Source organism: Lissotriton helveticus, chromosome 6 (assembly GCF_964261635.1).
Source record: "Lissotriton helveticus chromosome 6, aLisHel1.1, whole genome shotgun sequence".
In the NCBI taxonomy this organism is placed as follows: domain Eukaryota; kingdom Metazoa; phylum Chordata; class Amphibia; order Caudata; family Salamandridae; genus Lissotriton; species Lissotriton helveticus.
In genome coordinates, this window is record NC_136067.1 from 1,100,213,197 (window position 1) to 1,100,231,772 (window position 18,576).

Consider the following 18,576-nt stretch of genomic DNA (forward strand, 5'->3'; position numbering starts at 1 on the left):
TTCTTGAACGACTTGGTAAACGTCTTTCAGCAGTTAAACATTGGTTTCAAGAAATAGGTAGTTCAATTATAGATAAGATACTAATTCCAGTAACAATAATAGCATTAGTGTTTTGATGTTAAGATTATGTTGCATCTTCTTCCAGATATATTTAATGATCGGGTGATGTTAAGGTGGCATAACTTGGGGATTCGCAAGCTTGGGGATTTGTTTCAGGGGAATTACTTTGTTTCTTTTGACTATCTAAGGGAGGTGTATAAGTTGCACCGTACAGATTTTTTAAAATACCTTCAAGTACGTAGTTTTTGTGATCAGAACATTTCAAAGAATTTGATTGTATTAGGAAAAATTGCGATTATTGAAGCGATTAATGACAGGCAAAAAATAGGGCCGTTATACCAATTATTGCTGGAGAAGGTAGAGGACGACTTAGAGGCTAGGGAAGAAAAATGGCAAAATAAATTAAGCATTGAGAGTGTCGATTTGGAGAGAAGTATAGAAATGGCCATTAATGTATTACGGAATGGATCATTGATAACCCAACACTTTATGTCAGTTTTTGAGTTGTACTATACGCCAAGTAAATTGGCTAAATGGAATTCAGGGCGGGGGACAAATTGCAATCGTTGTGGTCTATACGCAGCCGATGCTGCCCATATGTGTTTCTTTTGTCCTAAATTGTCTCAGTTTATCTCTGAAGTAGAATTTTATCTAAAGTATAGCTTGGGTATTCAAGAAAAGTTAACTGCACCTTTGGTTATTTTTGGATGTGAAGAGAGTAATGTTCATAAGGTTTCAGCTGTAGAGGAAGGCTTTATCTTTATATGTATGTCTGTATATCGCTCATGTATCACTTCTCAATGGCTCGATGTGGAATCACCAAATTTTATCAAGTGGCAAACCAAACTATTGTCTATTTACCATCTTGAGACTGCACTGTATAAAATTAAGGGCATTAGGAAGAAAACTTTTGGGTATCAATTATGGTCTCCTATTACCAATTGAATAGGATCTTAAGGGAAACTGCTATATATATATATATATATATATATATATATATATATTTACGTTACTGTAGTCGGGTATTTTATTTTTTCCCTTTTTTTTCTGCCTTTTATCAGTTTTGTCAATGCGGTTATGGAGATCTGTTTTTGTTTAAAGTGGCCCTATGAAGCAAGTTTATGAATGTCTCAGAGCAAAGCTGGGGGTATGCCTATTGATATGTAAGTTTCTTTCTTTGCTGTCTGTCTGCTGTCATAAAATTCAATAAAAAAAAAATAATAAAAAAAGATTATGTTGCATATATAGAAAAAGAAGGAATGCTAGAAAGTCAATAAAGAAAGTAATTCAAGAAAACCGAGAAAGAGAAAACTATGATATAGAAATGAAAGAATTTCGAATAAAGGTTTTTGAAGAAACCAGAGAAGAAGATACTAGAGTATAAACTGTACTAATCTGAAGAACTTGAAACATGTTTGGATATAATTTTCAAAATTTTGGGAGATATTTGGTGATAAGATCACCGAAGGAGGGAGTTGATGGAGCGAGGTGGTGAAACACAATTTTGTATACCCCTCGTGAAGTCATTTCCTCATAACTGTAACTTTTATTAATTGTGTGGTTTGGAAAATTAATCAACGTAGTATAGAATGCACACACAAATACACATGGGAATACTAATCTGCTTGCATGGTAAACTATAACTGACTAATTTAGTAATGTCGTCATGTTGTTTATTAATGCAAAGCTTTAATCTAATCAAAAAGCGGCATAAATGTGCTTTCTGTTTGTGAATTTTGTGGCAAAACATGGAGTTCGGTGAGTATATCACGCATACATGTTGCTTATTTGCTAGGTAACAACTAATAGGGAAATCCTTAGTATGGGGGGAGGTAAACAGAAGGGCTATATTTCAATAAATACCATTTATTTGTGTTTGTTTCTATGATAGTTCCCGTTCTGGCCCGTGAGGCCTAATAAAAGATGGCTGCTTTATTAACTGTGAATAGAAGATGAACTGGGCATGCTCAGCCCAAGGCAGAGATTGAATGTGAGCTGCCTGTGCCTGAACGAAAGCAGTTCAAGCACGACTTGCTTTGGCAGTCCGGATGACTGCCAAAAGAATGAACATTTGAGTTACTGATGGTGGGAAAGGATCATGTAGTAGCTAGTTGAGGATGTGCCTAGGCCAAAGACTTTCTCAAACAAAGGACTCTTTAAAATTCAGCTGATGTTACAGAAATTGAATATTAGGATGTTGAGGTGATGCTCATCCACCCTCAAATTGTCCAATCAGAACTTGAGTTTGTGCTGATAGTTACTTTTGTAGATAGATAAAGTTAGTGAAAAAGGTATACAAAGTCTTGATTTTCCTTAAGAGAAAGCTCTCTTCCGATTTCCTCCTGAGATGCTGTTGGTATGCTGATTTTCTCCTTTAAAGTCAATTTTTGAATAAAGAAACAAATAAAGCGAATAAACTGTTAGACGTGCTAAACTTTGCTTTTAATAAAATTAGATAAATGGAGAATTAAGCTGGACTTGTATTTTCCTACGCCTAAGTTTTTACTAGCAGATTCATCTACTATAATGGTGGTGTGTCTGAATAAAGTGTCTTGTTGATAAAAAGCATGGTAAAACTGCAGGTGTAAATAGTATAAATATTTAGTTTTAATTTAGACACTCCGCTATGATACAGCAGCTCTCCTTTGAATCTCACCGGTCCATGAAGTAGGATGGAAGTGTTTTGTGAGTAACTCACAGTGTTATCGGCCCCACTGATGAGTAGATGTATGATTTGGTACTTCAGGGAAAGGTGATATGGTTTTAGAAAATATTTCCGGAGTAGCGCTGCATCAGTGGCATGCTTCATTATTGGGTTCTTCCCGTCCCGCTACGGGATGGCGTGTGCTACAACTGGCGGAGATGTGGGAGCACTTTTGTGAAGTGATTACTATGTATTTTTGTGAGAATGGAAGGATCAAGGAAAGTTATGAGTTAAAAAATACCTGGCTACTTGGAACCTAGACTTTATTACTTCCTGTGGCTGGTATTGTTAAATATGGGGAGGTGAGAAATGTACACTATAATGAGTGGTTTTCTCGCTGTTCTACATGTTTCAACCCTTCCTCATGGCTTTTCTTCAGAACCAAAGTGATTGATCCCTTTGTCCACCCCTTTATAACCTATTTGGTCTCCCTGATAACTATCAAGTGGAATGTGTATATAGACATGCTTAAATGCCTAATCGGTACATTCCTTCTAAGCAATCTGGAAAGATAGGGTAAAATATGGCATTTAATCATCATTCAAAATATATTGAGGAAACCACATCACCAAACTTGTGGAAGGTTAATAGAAGTGATATCTTTTTTACTCGTGCATGACTGCTCGTTATCGTGATATGTGAGTGCCATGCTGCCCTTCTTTTAAAACAAAAGAACAATACATTTAACAAAAATCACACACTCTAAATGAGCTTTTTTTGTTTAGATCAATAGAAAAACTCCTAATTTTGATGCTCTCAATGTGTTTAGATTCACTTTGGTAACAGAAACGTTTGTTTGTGCAAGACATTACAAAAGATCTGGACATAGAAAAAAGAGAGACTAGGAGTTTCAATTTGATTTAGAAGTGCATATAGCATCATATATTTAAAGGCATATTTACGCAAAAAACAGACAATAAACAGTTTGAGATATCAGCACTGGAAGCAAATTAAGGTGGTGGGCAACCCACCTACCAACGCTACGTGATAGTGAGATGAACAGTGACAGCGCAAGTGACATATGGGTGGAAAACAGCGAAGGACGCAAAAGGACAACAATGAAAAACACAATATATACAGAGTTAATGGTTCCTCTTTGATGAATGGATGTTTACAATTGGTTTAGGAACCAGAGGAAGAACTGAGCCATGAGTCGCGCTGTGTTGTGGGTCGACAGCGTTTCGATCCTATTGATTTAGTATCTTCATCAGGACCGGGTTGCCGATTGATGAAGGTGATCGGGGTATTCAGATCAATTGTTTATTGTACGATTACTTAAAATCATGACAATTTAAAAACAACCTAAAAATATATTTCATCTTAATGCAACGGAAAATTTAAAATATTTAACAAAGTACGATAATATATATATATATTATTATTATTATTTGTTTTTACACATGAAGCCGCTAAGATATGTTTAAAAACATAATAACATTGTTGGTGAGTTTAAAACTCTTCCCCGACTTTCAGTAGAACATACAAGGGTTCCACAGTAGGAGTCTTAGAGTATAATAGGGGACAGGAGGTCCCAGACCAGTCATGAATTTGAAGATTGTGGCGATGGGTCCTGCAACCCCAAGAAGTTAAGTTTTTTTGCAATTTGAAAAACAAATTTTGTGAACTTAACATTGAGCATTATGTTGTTGGGGTTCATTGCTGATATAATGGCTTGCCGGCATGTTCGAACGCCGTGCTTGATCCATTCACCGCGTATCAACCGCCTGGCACAGTGACTGAGTCCAGATCGGCCGTGGGAGAACAAAGGTAGGATCCGGTAGAGGCGAAGAGTGGTGGCCGGAGACGATAGAAGGAGGCCGTTCCCTGAGTCATGCAACAGTCCAGGAACGGATCCCCGTTCTGGGACTTGTCTAATTAATGGGGAACCATTAATGGCCATCCAGCAGCTTTGCGGACCGCGGTCTACTGAACAGACTGCCGCACCGTTCCATGATCAACGGACCTGGACGGTAGTCTTTTGTCTTCCCCACGGTTCCTACATCGGGAGTCAGGCAGTGGATCGCTGGACCCTGCCTCGCCAAGAACTTGTCCTACTTCCACCCTCCAAGCCAGGACGGGGCTGGACGCTGCATCCACATTCACCTAACTTATTCCCCATTAATTAGACTAGTCCCAGAACGGGGACCCGTTCCTGGACTGTTGCATGACTCAGGGAACGGGGAACATCGTTTACAACGCAACTTTTACAACGCAGTACATTTACCACGCAACTTTTACAACGCAAGTCATTACAACGACTTGCGCTGGGGACGCTCTAGGATAGGGAAAAGTTAATTTACTATCCAAAACCTTCCCTACTATCCACGGGGACTGGAGTTGGAATAGTAAATTAAACTATTCACTATCCAGCACCCACTGGGTAACGACTTGCGTTGTGAAAGTTGCATAGTAAAGGCATGCGTTGTAAACGCATGCGTGGTAATGACATACATCCCAGGGAACGGCCTCCCTCTATCATCTCCGGCCACCACACTTCGCGTCTACACTGTTTGGTTCCTGTCGTCCGGTTAAGTAACCAGCGACTTCCTGCTTGCATCCGCGTGTACTCGGATGCTGGAATGCTACCCTTTCAAATGGCCCCCAGATGGTTGCACTTATTCCTGGTTCTGTTTTCAGCAGATGCCGGTTCAAGCCTGGCCTCGGGCAGTTGATCGAGATGTGGGCCTGGTTTTTTAGAAAACAAATTGGAAATGATAATGCAAATCAAAATAATTATTTTGAAAGGTGTTTATTTACACACAGAGGGCGTCAAAATTGTTTACACGTATAGGTTTTGAGAATAAATGTGTTAGGAAGCGTATTATGTGTATTGATGTAGGTTCATTTGTACATTTTTTTTATCACTATGTTTTTAATATTACGACAGCAAGGTGTGAATTATTGTTGACCATACTGTGGCACAACAACAGGAACATTTCTTGTTGGTGCCTGGTGACTGGGATACTTTCACTACTTAGATACAGTCACAGCCAAATTCGCATGGGTTTTCTTGGAATATATGCTGGGCTTTAGTGAACGGATCTACGTGAGGTGACCCCACTTTCATGCTCTATCATGTTTTATGTAGCCAGACACATCGAGCCACTCTATGGTTTTACGTAGCTAAACACATTGAGAGCATCGGAATTAGGAGTTTTTCTATTGATCTAAATGAAAGAAGCTCATATAGAGTGTTTGATTTTTGTTAAATGTATTTTATTGTCTTGTTCATTTGTTTTAAAAGTAGGGCAGCACAGCACTCACATATTACAATAACGAGCAGTCGTGCACGAGTGAAAAATATATCACTTGTACTTACCTTCCACAAGTTTGGTGATGTGGTTTCCTAAAAGAATTTGAATGATGATTACATGTCATGTTTAACTTTATCTTTCCAGATTGCTTAGAAGCAATATACTGATTAGGTATTGTATTTATGCATGTCTATATGCACATTCCTTAGTTATAGGAAGAACAGGAGGAAACCCATAAACCACGTTGGGATGGGTATGTTATGTAAACAAAAAACAATTCCCAACAGGTATTATTGAGAGACAATTTCAATTATGTATGCTTAAAGACATTACTGAGAACAGAGACAAGGAGTCAAATTGGATTTTGAAGAAAGGTGGTATTATTCACCAAGGACAAGGGGTATTAGATGTACATTTACAGTTAGGAACAGCACTGTAAAGATTAGATCTTGTGACAACCCAGTGGCACTTGGTGCAAGGTGCTATATACAGTTTAAAGTGAAATAAAAAAGTGCAAGTGCTTAAAAAACAGCATTTGGTGGCGCATAGAGTATATTGTATACATCAATTACAGCTTCAATTACAGTACAAGTTACAGTCACTTGGAAAGGGTTAGTTTCTTGTAAGAGCTGAATGTGTCATATGCGTCTTTTAATTCAAGCTGTGTGGTCGACGGCGTTTCGATCCCCTTTGGTCGGGATCGTCATCAGGACGGGGTTGTCGATAAGTACAGTGCTGTGGAAGGATGAAGGGAAGAATGAGTGTGGTTCACCTGGGGGGCGGGAAGTGAGGGTGCAGCAGCACTCAAGGGTCTAACTCGTAAAGGTATACTGTGTTTAGGGAATGGTGGTGGTGGTGGTGGCCAGAAAGGGAAGAAGAGTGAGATTGGGGGTGCCTATTGTGAAGGTTGGGAAAAATTCTAGGTGGGATCGTGTTCCACAATAATAAATGATTGGATGAACACTTACAGGAAGCCAAGCAGGGATGCGTGGCTTGTGGCATTCAGGGGAACGGTGCGCCGGTAGCTGGAGGAAAAGGTAAGTATAAGTATAGGCACGTTTGTGTGAGAGTAACCAAGGGCGCAGGGGGAGTTAATACCTGGTCGCGGTGAGGTCCTGGGTCTGCTCACGAAGTTGGGCAGCGTCTGTGTGAAGGGAAACAGATAGCGTGCGGTCAATCGGGAGAAATGCCACCGTTGTGGAACAGGCGTGCAATTGAGCAGCGCGAGCTAAGGGCGTAGTCTCTGTCCAGGGGAGAGGCGCTTACCTGAAGATTTAAGGGCACAGAAGGCGGAGGCTCATCTGGCGAGGTCAGTCAGCAGTGAATGCGATAACAGACCGCATCTGCACCGTGTACTTGGAGATATGAAGGATGCCGCGAGGGGGAGGCGGGGAAGTGGGCGTGTGCCGGGGGCGGGATCTGCGACTGAATGCAGATGTGTCGCGAGGTGATTGGAGTGGTGCTGCGAGGTGGGCGGGGTCAGGGCGGGGAGGCGAACGGTTCCTAAGGAAACCGGAGAAACAGGAAGTGTCAGAACCAGGGCGGACACATTGGAGAAGGGCGCTTGGTAGCGAGACACATGATTGGACAAAAATGCGTTAGTTACATATCAGAGTGAACGCAAAGAAACCTGACACAATAACTGTTTCGCACATTGATAAATCAACTGGCGCTTAGAGGCAAAGTTCTGAGTTACGTTGTAATGTTCAGCAACATAGATTCACAAGGTATTACTAGTTAATTAAAAGGGGTTTAACATAAAATAGGTCAAGGTATGAAACCGGGTGGTTAATTACAAAGTCACATTATGGGTGGGACAAGCCTCTTATATAAAGAGGGAACTAAATTTCAGAGCAATGGTCAATCATCAGGTTACGGTACAGGGATAATATTATCTTAGACCATTGGTGTTGACCCAGGGCGTGCAGGCAGGAGGGAAGGCAAGGGCGGGGGGTTAGATGGAAATAGTACTGGTCCATTCGTCAAGGGTGTTGAGCCCATGATTCACAGAGTCCACCCTCGCGATCCATTTACATTCGGCTCTGTTGAGCAGGGCAGTCATGTTACCTCCTCTGAGGGGTAAGGTGGGTTTCTCAATGACTTGCCATCTGAGATCCGAGTCCATGTGGGAGTGCTCAATGAAATGTGAGACCAGGGGTGCTGTAAGTACCTTGCAGTTGATTCTGCTCTTGTGTTGTATGATCCGCAGTTTCACCATTTGGGTTGTCTGGCCGATGTAGATCAGGTCGCATGGGCATCGGATAGCGTAAATAACGTTTTGGGTCTTGCAGTTGGACTGATGGGTGAGATGGTGTGTCTGGTCTTTATATTTGAATTCCTTGGTGTTAGATGTCAACTCGCACACGCTGCATGATTGGCATTTGAAGTGCCCGATGACCGGGGGCAGGCCCCATGCCGCTGTGATGGTGTTTTTTTCGGTGCCAGAAGTCGGCCAAGTAATGGCACGAACGAGGTGGTTGGCAATGTTGTTGCCTCTCTTGTATGAGAACAAAGGTGGTTCATTGAATTGTTCTTCTGATCGTAGAACAGTCCAGTTCTTTTTGATTATTTTGGCTACTTTATTGCTGTCTGGGCTGAAAACTGAGACAAAGGGAATCCTCTTTAGAGTAGGTTTGTTAAGATTTGGCTTCAGTAGATCCTCCCGGTGGTTGTACCATGCCCTTTTCTTGGCCTGCTTAACCAGTCGTCTGGGGTATCCCCTGTTGATCAATTTGGAGCCTAAGATGTCTGCTTCTCTAAAGTAATCCTTTCTCCATTTGCAATTTCTCCGGATGCGGAGGAATTGGCCAAATGGGAGACCATCGCGTAGGCCTCTGGGGTGGTTACTTGAGTAGTGCAACAAGGTGTTGCGTTCAGTTGGTTTGCGGTACAGTACAGTTCCAATTTTGCCTTCCTCCGCATGTATAGTTACATCAAGGAAGTGTAGGTCGTTGGTTTTAGTTTCGTGGGTGAATTTAAGGTGTTCCTGGGAAGAATTTAGCCAGTCAATGCATGGTTGTAGAGAGTTAGCTGAGCCATTCCAAAATAGTAAAATATCGTCGATGTATCGACGCCACAGGTGGATCTGGGGTCGATGTGGATTGATTTGGTTGAGGAACAGTGATTTCTCAAGGGCATGTACATAGAGGATGGCAAAATTTGGAGCAAAGCAAGCCCCCATCGCTACTCCCTTGATTTGTAGGTAGTAGGTATTCTTGTACATAAAGTAGTTGTTTTGGAGTGCCACTCTTAGAAGGTCCATAATGAAATCAGTAGGAATCTTGGATGGTTGTGGTCTGGAGTTCAGAAGATTTTTGATTACCTCGAGTCCTTCACAGTGGGGAATGTTCGTGTAGAGGGACTCGATGTCCAGACTGGCCATGATTTGATTGTCCATATCGAACGGTTGGTCTTCGATCGTGTTAATTAGATCCATCGTGTCCCGGATGTAGGTGTCTGTGATGGGTACAAACTCTTTAATCATAGAGTCCACATATTTGCCAAGGGGTTCCAAGATGGAGCCGCACCCTGATACAATCGGGCGACCAGGAGGGTTTCTGGCATCTTTGTGTATTTTGGGAAGTACGTAAAGGATCGGGGTCCTAGGGTGTTGGTTGTTCAGGAACTCAAATTCTTTTTTGGTGATGATGTTATTGTCCCTTGCCGAGGTAGTTATGGAGAGAATCTTTTGTCTAATGTCTGTTAATGGATCTTTAGTCAGAGCACGGTAATGGTCGTGGTTCGTGAGTTGACGTTCCACCTCTCGATCATATTCGGTGTTGTTGAGGACAACAATACCTCCTCCCTTGTCCGCGGGTTTGATGACTATCCCCGGATTATTTTGGAGAGTGGTAAGTGCTTCTTCAAAATTTCGGGTGGCACCCGAAATTTTGACCTTTGAAAAGCTGGTCCTTAAAGAAGTCATGGAACTCAAGACCTCTCCACGCTACGTCCCCTACAACCTGCCACGAGAAGAAAAAGAAGCACTTACCACTCTCCAAAATAATCCGGGGATAGTCATCAAACCCGCGGACAAGGGAGGAGGTATTGTTGTCCTCAACAACACCGAATATGATCGAGAGGTGGAACGTCAACTCACGAACCACGACCATTACCGTGCTCTGACTAAAGATCCATTAACAGACATTAGACAAAAGATTCTCTCCATAACTACCTCGGCAAGGGACAATAACATCATCACCAAAAAAGAATTTGAGTTCCTGAACAACCAACACCCTAGGACCCCGATCCTTTACGTACTTCCCAAAATACACAAAGATGCCAGAAACCCTCCTGGTCGCCCGATTGTATCAGGGTGCGGCTCCATCTTGGAACCCCTTGGCAAATATGTGGACTCTATGATTAAAGAGTTTGTACCCATCACAGACACCTACATCCGGGACACGATGGATCTAATTAACACGATCGAAGACCAACCGTTCGATATGGACAATCAAATCATGGCCAGTCTGGACATCGAGTCCCTCTACACGAACATTCCCCACTGTGAAGGACTCGAGGTAATCAAAAACCTTCTGAACTCCAGACCACAACCATCCAAGATTCCTACTGATTTCATTATGGACCTTCTAAGAGTGGCACTCCAAAACAACTACTTTATGTACAAGAATACCTACTACCTACAAATCAAGGGAGTAGCGATGGGGGCTTGCTTTGCTCCAAATTTTGCCATCCTCTATGTACATGCCCTTGAGAAATCACTGTTCCTCAACCAAATCAATCCACATCGACCCCAGATCCACCTGTGGCGTCGATACATCGACGATATTTTACTATTTTGGAATGGCTCAGCTAACTCTCTACAACCATGCATTGACTGGCTAAATTCTTCCCAGGAACACCTTAAATTCACCCACGAAACTAAAACCAACGACCTACACTTCCTTGATGTAACTATACATGCGGAGGAAGGCAAAATTGGAACTGTACTGTACCGCAAACCAACTGAACGCAACACCTTGTTGCACTACTCAAGTAACCACCCCAGAGGCCTACGCGATGGTCTCCCATTTGGCCAATTCCTCCGCATCCGGAGAAATTGCAAATGGAGAAAGGATTACTTTAGAGAAGCAGACATCTTAGGCTCCAAATTGATCAACAGGGGATACCCCAGACGACTGGTTAAGCAGGCCAAGAAAAGGGCATGGTACAACCACCGGGAGGATCTACTGAAGCCAAATCTTAACAAACCTACTCTAAAGAGGATTCCCTTTGTCTCAGTTTTCAGCCCAGACAGCAATAAAGTAGCCAAAATAATCAAAAAGAACTGGACTGTTCTACGATCAGAAGAACAATTCAATGAACCACCTTTGTTCTCATACAAGAGAGGCAACAACATTGCCAACCACCTCGTTCGTGCCATTACTTGGCCGACTTCTGGCACCGAAAAAAACACCATCACAGCGGCATGGGGCCTGCCCCCGGTCATCGGGCACTTCAAATGCCAATCATGCAGCGTGTGCGAGTTGACATCTAACACCAAGGAATTCAAATATAAAGACCAGACACACCATCTCACCCATCAGTCCAACTGCAAGACCCAAAACGTTATTTACGCTATCCGATGCCCATGCGACCTGATCTACATCGGCCAGACAACCCAAATGGTGAAACTGCGGATCATACAACACAAGAGCAGAATCAACTGCAAGGTACTTACAGCACCCCTGGTCTCACATTTCATTGAGCACTCCCACATGGACTCGGATCTCAGATGGCAAGTCATTGAGAAACCCACCTTACCCCTCAGAGGAGGTAACATGACTGCCCTGCTCAACAGAGCCGAATGTAAATGGATCGCGAGGGTGGACTCGGTGAATCATGGGCTCAACACCCTTGACGAATGGACCAGTACTATTTCCATCTAACCCCCCGCCCTTGCCTTCCCTCCTGCCTGCACGCCCTGGGTCAACACCAATGGTCTAAGATAATATTATCCCTGTACCGTAACCTGATGATTGACCATTGCTCTGAAATTTAGTTCCCTCTTTATATAAGAGGCTTGTCCCACCCATAATGTGACTTTGTAATTAACCACCCGGTTTCATACCTTGACCTATTTTATGTTAAACCCCTTTTAATTAACTAGTAATACCTTGTGAATCTATGTTGCTGAACATTACAACGTAACTCAGAACTTTGCCTCTAAGCGCCAGTTGATTTATCAATGTGCGAAACAGTTATTGTGTCAGGTTTCTTTGCGTTCACTCTGATATGTAACTAACGCATTTTTGTCCAATCATGTGTCTCGCTACCAAGCGCCCTTCTCCAATGTGTCCGCCCTGGTTCTGACACTTCCTGTTTCTCCGGTTTCCTTAGGAACCGTTCGCCTCCCCGCCCTGACCCCGCCCACCTCGCAGCACCACTCCAATCACCTCGCGACACATCTGCATTCAGTCGCAGATCCCGCCCCCGGCACACGCCCACTTCCCCGCCTCCCCCTCGCGGCATCCTTCATATCTCCAAGTACACGGTGCAGATGCGGTCTGTTATCGCATTCACTGCTGACTGACCTCGCCAGATGAGCCTCCGCCTTCTGTGCCCTTAAATCTTCAGGTAAGCGCCTCTCCCCTGGACAGAGACTACGCCCTTAGCTCGCGCTGCTCAATTGCACGCCTGTTCCACAACGGTGGCATTTCTCCCGATTGACCGCACGCTATCTGTTTCCCTTCACACAGACGCTGCCCAACTTCGTGAGCAGACCCAGGACCTCACCGCGACCAGGTATTAACTCCCCCTGCGCCCTTGGTTACTCTCACACAAACGTGCCTATACTTATACTTACCTTTTCCTCCAGCTACCGGCGCACCGTTCCCCCGAATGCCACAAGCCACGCATCCCTGCTTGGCTTCCTGTAAGTGTTCATCCAATCATTTATTATTGTGGAACACGATCCCACCTAGAATTTTTCCCAACCTTCACAATAGGCACCCCCAATCTCACTCTTCTTCCCTTTCTGGCCACCACCACCACCACCATTCCCTAAACACAGTATACCTTTACGAGTTAGACCCTTGAGTGCTGCTGCACCCTCACTTCCCGCCCCCCAGGTGAACCACACTCATTCTTCCCTTCATCCTTCCACAGCACTGTACTTATCGACAACCCCGTCCTGATGACGATCCCGACCAAAGGGGATCGAAACGCCGTCGACCACACAGCTTGAATTAAAAGACGCATATGACACATTCAGCTCTTACAAGAAACTAACCCTTTCCAAGTGACTGTAACTTGTACTGTAATTGAAGCTGTAATTGATGTATACAATATACTCTATGCGCCACCAAATGCTGTTTTTTAAGCACTTGCACTTTTTTATTTCACTTTAAACTGTATATAGCACCTTGCACCAAGTGCCACTGGGTTGTCACAAGATCTAATCTTTACAGTGCTGTTCCTAACTGTAAATGTACATCTAATACCCCTTGTCCTTGGTGAATAATACCACCTTTCTTCAAAATCCAATTTGACTCCTTGTCTCTGTTCTCAGTAATGTCTTTAAGCATACATAATTGAAATTGTCTCTCAATAATACCTGTTGGGAATTGTTTTTTGTTTACATAACATACCCATCCCAACGTGGTTTATGGGTTTCCTCCTGTTCTTCCTATAACTATTAGGAGCAGCCTGCCCGCTGCGAGAGGAGTACCTCTGTGTACTCGATCTAGTTTACCTCATTAATTTAGGTACACATCTGCCCAGGACCCCCTGGCCTGCACAAGATGTCCAAGGAGTCCCTCACTTATTCAGAGGAATACATCCAATCTAGACTTACGGGGCCCTCATTATTGTCAGGCCCTCAACAGTCTACATCGACCCCCACTACCCCCAACTCTTCCCGAGTCCTTTTGGATCAACTGGAGAAACTAAAGAAGAAACAGATCAGAACGGATCTACATGCACGTATGCTTACAGATTACCTACGGTCTGGTGTAATTCCTCTAGGCCTACAAATCCGTAACACCCCGGCTATATTCACACAGGACCCCAAATTTCGAGTCAGCTTTAGCCACCTAGCGACGACCTGCTCTCGCCACTGGATGGTCTTGGGAATAGACACAGCGATAGAACATAGCCGCCAAGAACTTCAAGAAATTGAAGAGCTGGAAAAACGCATATTAGAAGATTCTACCATCACTGACGCAAAAAACCTCCTGGAAAAAATACACAACTCTATTGCAACCTTTAACACCTTCGAGGTCAACAAGAAGATCAATAAAATTGAGAAAGATATCAGAAACTATAAGAATGAAAATACATACCCTTATCTAAACGAGGAGTTCTATAATACACATCAGAACCAGCCTAGATCACAAAACTGGGGCCGTTACAGAAACAATCAGCGTGTTACCTTTTCCGTCTCCTCAAACAGCTCAGGTGAAGACACAGACGCCAGCACCTCCGGCCCACAGCCACTACTCCCACCCGGTTTTTTAGGACGGGGCCGAGGTCGCGGCCAACATCCACAACCACAAAATCGTCAAACAAGGGCCAAGCAGTACCAACCTCCAACACCGGGCAACAGGCAAACCCGCAACCGGTACTACCAGTGGGGACAACCACAACAATGAACACGGGAACCACAAATACAGTAACGTCCATCCCCATCTTCAACCTGTCGGACCACAACCTGACACCACTTGAAACCAAACTTCTGTCACGTGGTCTCTCCTTCGTGCCAACGGTTAGAACAAATTTCCTGGATCTCCAAGCAAGCCTCCTGAAATTCTTCAGAAGAATCAGACTTAAATACTTCTTCTCGGACAAACCAGACACCAGTTGGGTAGAAGTTTCCCCTTTTCGCCCCCCCTCTACCTTTAATCCTCCTTCGCACCATATGCCACCCAAATTTTGACCTTTGAAAAGCTGGTCCTTAAAGAAGTCATGGAACTCAAGACCTCTCCACGCTACGTCCCCTACAACCTGCCACGAGAAGAAAAAGAAGCACTTACCACTCTCCAAAATAATCCGGGGATAGTCATCAAACCCGCGGTCAAGAGAGGAGGTATTGTTGTCCTCAACAACACCGAATATGATCGAGAGGTGGAACGTCAACTCACGAACCACGACCATTACCGTGCTCTGACTAAAGATCCATTAACAGACATTAGACAAAAGATTCTCTCCATAACTACCTCGGCAAGGGACAATAACATCATCACCAAAAAAGAATTTGAGTTCCTGAACAACCAACACCCTAGGACCCCGATCCTTTACGTACTTCCCAAAATACACAAAGATGCCAGAAACCCTCCTGGTCGCCCGATTGTATCAGGGTGCGGCTCCATCTTGGAACCCCTTGGCAAATATGTGGACTCTATGATTAAAGAGTTTGTACCCATCACAGACACCTACATCCGGGACACGATGGATCTAATTAACACGATCGAAGACCAACCGTTCGATATGGACAATCAAATCATGGCCAGTCTGGACATCGAGTCCCTCTACACGAACATTCCCCACTGTGAAGGACTCGAGGTAATCAAAAATCTTCTGAACTCCAGACCACAACCATCCAAGATTCCTACTGATTTCATTATGGACCTTCTAAGAGTGGCACTCCAAAACAACTACTTTATGTACAAGAATACCTACTACCTACAAATCAAGGGAGTAGCGATGGGGGCTTGCTTTGCTCCAAATTTTGCCATCCTCTATGTACATGCCCTTGAGAAATCACTGTTCCTCAACCAAATCAATCCACATCGACCCCAGATCCACCTGTGGCGTCGATACATCGACGATATTTTACTATTTTGGAATGGCTCAGCTAACTCTCTACAACCATGCATTGACTGGCTAAATTCTTCCCAGGAACACCTTAAATTCACCCACGAAACTAAAACCAACGACCTACACTTCCTTGATGTAACTATACATGCGGAGGAAGGCAAAATTGGAACTGTACTGTACCGCAAACCAACTGAACGCAACACCTTGTTGCACTACTCAAGTAACCACCCCAGAGGCCTACGCGATGGTCTCCCATTTGGCCAATTCCTCCGCATCCGGAGAAATTGCAAATGGAGAAAGGATTACTTTAGAGAAGCAGACATCTTAGGCTCCAAATTGATCAACAGGGGATACCCCAGACGACTGGTTAAGCAGGCCAAGAAAAGGGCATGGTACAACCACCGGGAGGATCTACTGAAGCCAAATCTTAACAAACCTACTCTAAAGAGGATTCCCTTTGTCTCAGTTTTCAGCCCAGACAGCAATAAAGTAGCCAAAATAATCAAAAAGAACTGGACTGTTCTACGATCAGAAGAACAATTCAATGAACCACCTTTGTTCTCATACAAGAGAGGCAACAACATTGCCAACCACCTCGTTCGTGCCATTACTTGGCCGACTTCTGGCACCGAAAAAAACACCATCACAGCGGCATGGGGCCTGCCCCCGGTCATCGGGCACTTCAAATGCCAATCATGCAGCGTGTGCGAGTTGACATCTAACACCAAGGAATTCAAATATAAAGACCAGACACACCATCTCACCCATCAGTCCAACTGCAAGACCCAAAACGTTATTTACGCTATCCGATGCCCATGCGACCTGATCTACATCGGCCAGACAACCCAAATGGTGAAACTGCGGATCATACAACACAAGAGCAGAATCAACTGCAAGGTACTTACAGCACCCCTGGTCTCACATTTCATTGAGCACTCCCACATGGACTCGGATCTCAGATGGCAAGTCATTGAGAAACCCACCTTACCCCTCAGAGGAGGTAACATGACTGCCCTGCTCAACAGAGCCGAATGTAAATGGATCGCGAGGGTGGACTCGGTGAATCATGGGCTCAACACCCTTGACGAATGGACCAGTACTATTTCCATCTAACCCCCCGCCCTTGCCTTCCCTCCTGCCTGCACGCCCTGGGTCAACACCAATGGTCTAAGATAATATTATCCCTGTACCGTAACCTGATGATTGACCATTGCTCTGAAATTTAGTTCCCTCTTTATATAAGAGGCTTGTCCCACCCATAATGTGACTTTGTAATTAACCACCCGGTTTCATACCTTGACCTATTTTATGTTAAACCCCTTTTAATTAACTAGTAATACCTTGTGAATCTATGTTGCTGAACATTACAACGTAACTCAGAACTTTGCCTCTAAGCGCCAGTTGATTTATCAATGTGCGAAACAGTTATTGTGTCAGGTTTCTTTGCGTTCACTCTGATATGTAACTAACGCATTTTTGTCCAATCATGTGTCTCGCTACCAAGCGCCCTTCTCCAATGTGTCCGCCCTGGTTCTGACACTTCCTGTTTCTCCGGTTTCCTTAGGAACCGTTCGCCTCCCCGCCCTGACCCCGCCCACCTCGCAGCACCACTCCAATCACCTCGCAACACATCTGCATTCAGTCGCAGATCCCGCCCCCGGCACACGCCCACTTCCCCGCCTCCCCCTCGCGGCATCCTTCATATCTCCAAGTACACGGTGCAGATGCGGTCTGTTATCGCATTCACTGCTGACTGACCTCGCCAGATGAGCCTCCGCCTTCTGTGCCCTTAAATCTTCAGGTAAGCGCCTCTCCCCTGGACAGAGACTACGCCCTTAGCTCGCGCTGCTCAATTGCACGCCTGTTCCACAACGGTGGCATTTCTCCCGATTGACCGCACGCTATCTGTTTCCCTTCACACAGACGCTGCCCAACTTCGTGAGCAGACCCAGGACCTCACCGCGACCAGGTATTAACTCCCCCTGCGCCCTTGGTTACTCTCACACAAACGTGCCTATACTTATACTTACCTTTTCCTCCAGCTACCGGCGCACCGTTCCCCCGAATGCCACAAGCCACGCATCCCTGCTTGGCTTCCTGTAAGTGTTCATCCAATCATTTACTATTGTGGAACACGATCCCACCTAGAATTTTTCCCAACCTTCACAATAGGCACCCCCAATCTCACTCTTCTTCCCTTTCTGGCCACCACCACCACCACCATTCCCTAAACACAGTATACCTTTACGAGTTAGACCCTTGAGTGCTGCTGCACCCTCACTTCCCGCCCCCCAGGTGAACCACACTCATTCTTCCCTTCATCCTTCCACAGCACTGTACTTATCGACAACCCCGTCCTGATGACGATCCCGACCAAAGGGGATCGAAACGCCGTCGACCACACAGCTTGAATTAAAAGACGCATATGACACATTCAGCTCTTACAAGAAACTAACCCTTTCCAAGTGACTGTAACTTGTACTGTAATTGAAGCTGTAATTGATGTATACAATATACTCTATGCGCCACCAAATGCTGTTTTTTAAGCACTTGCACTTTTTTATTTCACTTTAAACTGTATATAGCACCTTGCACCAAGTGCCACTGGGTTGTCACAAGATCTAATCTTTACAGTGCTGTTCCTAACTGTAAATGTACATCTAATACCCCTTGTCCTTGGTGAATAATACCACCTTTCTTCAAAATCCAATTTGACTCCTTGTCTCTGTTCTCAGTAATGTCTTTAAGCATACATAATTGAAATTGTCTCTCAATAATACCTGTTGGGAATTGTTTTTTGTT

General features: G+C 44.2%; 1 protein-coding gene across 3 annotated transcripts in view; it reads right to left on the bottom strand.

Annotated features, from left to right (window-relative positions):
- Positions 1 to 18,576, bottom strand: part of LOC144763292 (geranylgeranyl pyrophosphate synthase-like) — a 181,620-nt gene that overhangs the window by 109,235 nt on the left and 53,809 nt on the right. The gene's annotated exons all lie outside the window — the stretch shown is intronic.